This window comes from Bombus impatiens, unplaced genomic scaffold (assembly GCF_000188095.3).
Source record: "Bombus impatiens unplaced genomic scaffold, BIMP_2.2 scf_0136, whole genome shotgun sequence".
NCBI classification, from domain to species: Eukaryota; Metazoa; Arthropoda; class Insecta; order Hymenoptera; family Apidae; genus Bombus; species Bombus impatiens.
The window spans coordinates 415,604-422,969 of record NT_176555.1 but is presented as its reverse complement, the minus strand read 5'-3'; the positions used below and the strand labels follow the sequence as shown (position 1 = coordinate 422,969).

The window sequence follows — 7,366 nt, the reverse complement described above, 5'->3', positions numbered from 1 at the left end:
GTCGACGATCGACACTTTTTGTCCGAGTACTGCTGTTATTTCGAAATCCTCAAACACTGGGTATAAAAATGTTACACGGATTAAACTTGCAAATAATTTTCTTCGGTGATTTTAAATTCGCAGTACTCGGCGTACCGTAATCTGCTCTTTTCTTCGTCTTCGTCGTTGCCTCTACTGGAATGCTTGTTCCTCGATACTTTTACGAAGTGCGTGTGCACGCGGTTACATTTTTAAACGCCGGTCGCTTAATTAATCGTCAACATTTAAACAATCGGTCGTTGTGATATAACACTTTCACCCAGCTTCCTCTTAATTGCAGCGCGACGTGGCGTTCGGTTTGAATTTCACGCGCGTTTTCTCTTCGCCCGTTGCGCGCACGTACACGAGAATTGATTTCACCTCTGTATCTCTGGTTATCCGCGCGCGACTGTCGCGTTTCGCGCGATCCTCTCGACTAAGCGGTTCGCTAATAACTACGCTTAATCGACGCGGTGATGACGAATCGCGTCGCGTAAGCTCGCTCACCGCGCGAACAATAAAATTGCGGTGGATCGAGTAGGCTCCGCCCATTAAACAGAAATTACTACCTATAATTTGATATGTGACAGCTACGGAATCAAAGTTAATCGACTGGGGACCGAAACGATTGAAAAATCGTTTTCCCAGTCGATGACATACCCCGACATGGCTTGTCACAGCCAACTACGAACGAGCAAAGAAAAACGAGGAGGATGAAAGAGCGAAATACCCGAGAGACGATTAGGAGAGACAGGCGTGGTAGCGTTTCGGTCCATCGAAATCTTTCCGTCTCATCCATCCCGTGAAGCGTCCTTGGCTCGCATTCTCGACCTCGCTACCACGGTCCAAGTGGTCACGGCTAATTAAGCTTAATTCAATTTAATTAATCCCCGATCTCTGGCCCTTGGTCTGCGCGCGGGCAATTAGCGGTGGGCAAGAATCAGCTGGCCTAATCGTCTCAAATTAATAGAGTTCAGGGTGGCAGCTTCGTTTCTTCTTTTTCTTTTTGCCTCTGCTCTTGTTCGCTTGTCTTCTCCTTTTTTCATCTTTCTTTTTCCATCTGGTTTCTGGCTCGGGTCAGTTGGACGCGTGGGCGGCGTTTCGCCGCTGCACACCGCGAAATTACGGTGAATTATCGACGGGCCGGGAAACGGCTGGTTGGAGGCGCTTCGTGGAACTTTCGAAAACGTGAGAGATACGCTTGCCCGGCGGCTGCCTATTCAGAAAAATCATGGGGAGTGAAAGCAAGGTAAAAAATGTCGGCGCTCGCATGGAAAATCCTCGCGGTGCTTTCCTCGCGAATCGCTGATTTCACCATGTTTACGCGAAATTTTGGTCGAAAATCGATCGATCTTGAAAACGTTATATCGAAGAAGCTATCGTATAATTAAATCGGTAATTTACGAGAACGATAAACGGTACCATTAAGATAAAATACGACTAGAACTTGCCACCTTGAAGTACCGCGTTTATAGTCAGAGCTCGACGACAATCAATTATCCTATATGGAAAACGTAAACAGTCCCTACCTCGTAGATGCTCGTGTAAGACATTACGCGCTATTACCAACGAATCGATTTATCAGTCTCGCACATAATTAACACCTTATATTTCTCGAAACGTATTCAATGTCCCTACGACATCTATGCGAACATAATTTCAACTATAAAAGTAAATTGCGAATAAAAAGAAGGAAAGTTAATGCACTCTTTCCTGGTCGATTAACACCCGACGCGGTGTCCGGAGACATCGATGCCCGCAAAGCGATGCGCCACGCGGCGCGCAATCGCAGTATGCGTGCGGCAGTAGTGGCGGCGACGGCGAAGACGTGACAAAAGTTTCGCCACCGGACGTTGCTTTTCGTCGACAGGGCTTAATAACCATCATCGGGAGAGTATTAAAACGCGGCGCGCACGAGAAGGCTGAAAGCGACAGTGAAAGTTGACAAAACACACTGGAACGTTCTCGACGTGCGTTCGCCGCGCACCCACGCACTGACGTTTAATTAACACCGAAATTATTGAAGCCTGAGCGCGATCATGCGGAGATACGAGCGGTCACGCGCACTAAATAAGCGCCCACGTAATCACGCGATTTTCTTCCCCTCTCCCCGAATATTATGTACATTTTTAATTATCCGAGAGCTTCGTCGTCGCCCACCAGAGTCGCATATTTTCGCGTTTACGTTCGATCGTTCGTCGTCATTATGCGAATTCTACATCAAAGGTTTCGTAACTTTTTGCAAGATCTGTCGACGTTTTATGTTTACCTGTTTCGACGAATTTTGATTTGGAGTTTGTTGTCGCGTGCACCCACAAGGCGCTCGTATATTTTATGCCATTTGTATGTTAATAATTTCGAAAGTTTTCGATAATCTCTGGTTTATTCCATCGATTTCTTGTTCTACAGCACCGAAAACGACGATGTATTCGCTTCCTACACTAATTGATACGTAATATCAGCTTCTTGATGCCTTGTTTCCTCCAGACTCAGCCTATTATCGCAACAATTTCCCAACGTATACTTAGCACGATCCGATTCCACGTTTCTCCCAATTCGCAGCCGCAGCTCTACGGTCGCGTTAACGTTCCCTTAAGTATCAGTTTGCGCGTATTACCGCGGCCAGCGCGCTATTAACCAACATTATCGCGTTATCGCGGTCGATTACGCAATGCCAATCACTTCTACCAGATTACTGGTGCCGTGGATCGAGCGTGCGCCACGTGATTACCGTAATCACTGTTATAACCCCGGGATGGAGGATCGAGAACGGGACACTGGCGTATACGTTCGTTCGTTAACGCACGATCGCGACACGGCGAATCGTTTCGTCTCGATTTTCAACCTACTTATCACGATATTCAACCGGACATCGTTATTAACCGGCGGCTCGGCAATCCGATCCATTAATCCGCGACGCTTTTCTGCCGTTTACCTCGCCTCGTTTAATTAACCGTAGCCGGGTTAATAACGCAATTTGTTACTTTAATGACTTATCGAGTTACGACATTAACACACTGCACACTATTAGCGTTATAATCATCTCGTGGGCTGAGGTAGATTCTCGCGCAAAGAATCTTGTCTATCGACTCCTCCCCTTTCCGATATTCGTACGACCGAGGAAAATTAAGGCAAGTTGCATGATTTTAAGAATCTATATGTTCAGAATTATGCGAGCGTGACGCGGATCTTTCAAGTATAAATAACAAATTCTTGTTTAATCCGTTATAACGTTGTGATATAAAATTGGATAAACATTGGAAATTATAGAAACAAGGGTTTCATATAAAATGACGTAACCGATAACGACGTTCGCTTAGAAATCGACATTATCGAGGCAGATCGCGCTCGATCCTGATAAAAGCGGCTCGTCAGCCGAATTTCTCGAGAAAAAGTAAAGGGGGTTGCGAAAGAGAAATCGGACGGCGGACCCTCCTGATGTCGGAGAGGAATCGCTTGGCCCCTCCCACGAGGTTCCCTGGCGGCTGCCTCGGCCTCGACACGCATTTCCAAAGACTCTTTTCATCGTCACGGACCCATCAGCCCCCGAGTACCGTCGATTCTTATCTGATCGTGCCGATCTTCTCATGATCTTTCACTACGGCTCTCGCGTACGAATTTATTCTCGCGGCTCCTCGAAACGTTGTTGGACCGGTGCTGGATACGAAACGCTACCAACGACCGTTCTCGATACCTCTCCGATCGGACGCTATCGCTCGATTCCTATGCGACGTGCGTTTCGATCTTATCGGCCGACAACTGACAATCAAGGATTCACGATTTCACGAAAGTGGCCGAGTGAAACGCGCTGCTAACAACGACTCAATAAAGTCGCGGCCAGAACTCCGCGAAGTACGACGAATTTTCGGAACAGCGATTCATAGGAAATCAAACTGAAGAACGTCGTTTGAAGATCGATCGCGATTGATCCACCTGCCCGAGAAAATCATCGCGACCGGTGAAAGCGAATCGGCTAAACCAAAATGCTCACTGTCTTCGGCAACCAACACGAGTTTTCAACGAAACCGGATCCAGCTCATCGAGCGAATATTCCAGTCGTTGAAACACTGACAGGTCTCGCTACTTCGAGTACGTCTCCAAAGAGAAAAGAGTTACTTTATAAGCTGGGTACCGATACATTCTAGCAAACACTACCGGGACAGCTGAGGCTCGACATCGTTAAACGTTGGAGAAGTCGAGTGGAAGGCAAATCGTGACAAAAACTTAGTCCCATCGAGAGACATCGTTAACGATGTCCAGCCAATTAAACGAGCTGCCGCGAACGCGTAACTCCCGAAAGCCGGGCGGCAAAGGATTAAAAGCCCCCTGCCGGTGGACGAGGAAATCGGAAGGACGATCAGAAAGTTAAAACTGGTGGTGGCACGGTCGAGTCATAAGGACGGACGTGTTTGCGAAACGAAAGAGAAATCGGACGGCGGACCCTCCTGATGTCGGAGAGGAATCGCTTGGCCCCTCCCACGAGGTTCCCTGGCGGCTGCCTCGGCCTCGACACGCATTTCCAAAGACTCTTTTCATCGTCACGGACCCATCAGCCCCCGAGTACCGTCGATTCTTATCTGATCGTGCCGATCTTCTCATGATCTTTCACTACGGCTCTCGCGTACGAATTTATTCTCGCGGCTCCTCGAAACGTTGTTGGACCGGTGCTGGATACGAAACGCTACCAACGACCGTTCTCGATACCTCTCCGATCGGACGCTATCGCTCGATTCCTATGCGACGTGCGTTTCGATCTTATCGGCCGACAACTGACAATCAAGGATTCACGATTTCACGAAAGTGGCCGAGTGAAACGCGCTGCTAACAACGACTCAATAAAGTCGCGGCCAGAACTCCGCGAAGTACGACGAATTTTCGGAACAGCGATTCATAGGAAATCAAACTGAAGAACGTCGTTTGAAGATCGATCGCGATTGATCCACCTGCCCGAGAAAATCATCGCGACCGGTGAAAGCGAATCGGCTAAACCAAAATGCTCACTGTCTTCGGCAACCAACACGAGTTTTCAACGAAACCGGATCCAGCTCATCGAGCGAATATTCCAGTCGTTGAAACACTGACAGGTCTCGCTACTTCGAGTACGTCTCCAAAGAGAAAAGAGTTACTTTATAAGCTGGGTACCGATACATTCTAGCAAACACTACCGGGACAGCTGAGGCTCGACATCGTTAAACGTTGGAGAAGTCGAGTGGAAGGCAAATCGTGACAAAAACTTAGTCCCATCGAGAGACATCGTTAACGATGTCCAGCCAATTAAACGAGCTGCCGCGAACGCGTAACTCCCGAAAGCCGGGCGGCAAAGGATTAAAAGCCCCCTGCCGGTGGACGAGGAAATCGGAAGGACGATCAGAAAGTTAAAACTGGTGGTGGCACGGTCGAGTCATAAGGACGGACGTGTTTGCGAAACGAGGTAGATCGAATCCGATCACGATTCAATTAATATCCGACGCGATGCGGCGGACCGCTGGTTGATTTAATTATCAGATTCTGGCTGACCGATAGGAATCGCTTCATTAAGGCCAGCGATCCGCGGGGAAAGAACCGCCCGGAGAAGATGCATAAGCCACGTGTTCGATCTTCGTCCTCGCGGCCCTCCCCTCGTCATCGGTGCGTCCCTCGCGAGGTTATTTATCGAACTGCCTTCCGCCGCATCGGGATTCGCCGTGCCATAAATTTCTGTCCGGCCACTCGTTAGCGGGACCGATTTATTCCCGAGATGATGCCCACGGACACGTTTTCAGACGTCCGGTTTGACGCTCGAAAATAGCCCGAACCAACAACGGAACCGTTCCGTTTCGAAATCGCGTTCGAACCAAATAGAACTACAGATGCCTTCCAGTGGCAGTTGTTCAGCGTGATGCTATCGAATCAGACCGAAATATCGTTGTAAACATCGTCTGTCCGTTTCGACGATTCGATGGAACTCCACTCGACTGCCGTCGCGCAAAATCCACTTAATCAAACGGAAGGTATGGACGAGCCTCTGTTTTATTGAAACACGTCATGCGATAGATAGCAATAAAAGGCGGTGATAGGAACGGAGGTGTGAACACGAAGGTGGAACAGCCCGAGACGGCAACAAACACACACTGGAGGTGGATTCGCACCGAGATACGGAAGTAGTAACGATCAGCAGCGAGTCCTGGGCGAACCCTTTCGTTATCCGAGGGTCATTAGCCTGTCGTTAGGGAAGAATCATCTGCGATTTCGACGGGACGTGACAGCTCGGCTGCCACGTTCTTACGTCGATCGTACGCGAGCTTTTAACCAGTTTACACGAGCCTCGTGGTCTTTAATACGTGTTTTTTTACTGCGAAAGGCGACGTCGTAAAAATGTTCGACCAGCTGTACGGACACTCGATGCTCGTTGTCTCGCGTCCGATTTTATCGTGACGTTTCACGGTCTTAATAAAGGTTTATCGGTGTTTCGAGTCTCGGTGATTTGTTGCGCGATTAACGGGAGAACACGATTTGGGAAAGAAACGACTGGAACGCGACACGATTTTTCCATCGACGCCTTGGCCATCAGCTGACGTATGTCACTGAGATATCTCCGTTCGAAACGTACGCGGCTATCGTATTATCAAATGACTTTACTCCTTCGCTTTTGCGTAAAAGCGTGCAAAGTACTTCTTCTCTCGTTTGAGAAATCACTGCGATTAAGTGAGTCGAACACACTAGCACGATGCAACTCCTGCAGAGGCACAGACGACCCAGAAGAGCAGACTATCGACGAGATAACGACAGGATGCGCACCATTCAGTTTCGTCCGCGAAGAGCAGCCGGAGCGTCGGCGGTCGAGCATGTTAGGCGAGGCCTCGTTGATCGAGGTGCGGGTGCGGCGGTGACAAGACAGGCGACTGGATCGACACGTTGACACACACCATCGACGCACAAGACACAACTCCACTCTCGAGAAGAAGTCTCTTTCCGAGACATGAACGTCGGTCGATGTTCTATATAGCTGGATTCACAAAAGAACCAGAAACACTCGTGATCCGCGGGAATCCGGTCAGCCGGTGCAACAAACTCTCTTCTGTTTTACTCGGTCACCCACGAAAAATCTTCCTCTCCTCGTCGGTGAAACCCTACGGGGTATCGCGGCACGGTGACACGCGCGGTCGCCGGGGTGACCCTGTTCGCGCACTATAAATACACACACCGAGGGTCGCTAGAACGCGCGATCGAGCGCGCACGTGGCGAAGAAACTCGCACTCGCGACACACAGCTTCTACAGCTTGACGCGGGTGAAACACTCGCGGTTGTCCAAGCAAAGAGGAAGAGTATCTTCCGGAGGAGGATGGCCGCGGGGGTGGGCTATGCGGCG

The 7,366-nt window shown here is 49.3% G+C and overlaps 1 protein-coding gene across 4 annotated transcripts in view; it reads right to left on the bottom strand.

Moving 5' to 3' along the window:
• LOC100742623 (myocardin-related transcription factor B) overlaps positions 1–7,366 on the bottom strand; it is a 250,068-nt gene that overhangs the window by 32,758 nt on the left and 209,944 nt on the right. The window contains exon 1 of one of the 4 annotated variants that reach the window (XM_012381935.3): positions 6,796–7,334. The exons of the other annotated variants lie outside the window; for them this stretch is intronic. The gene's annotated coding sequence lies outside the window, so the exon portion shown is untranslated. Of the gene's footprint in view, positions 1–6,795; positions 7,335–7,366 lie in introns of those variants that run through there. 4 annotated transcript variants of the gene reach the window in all.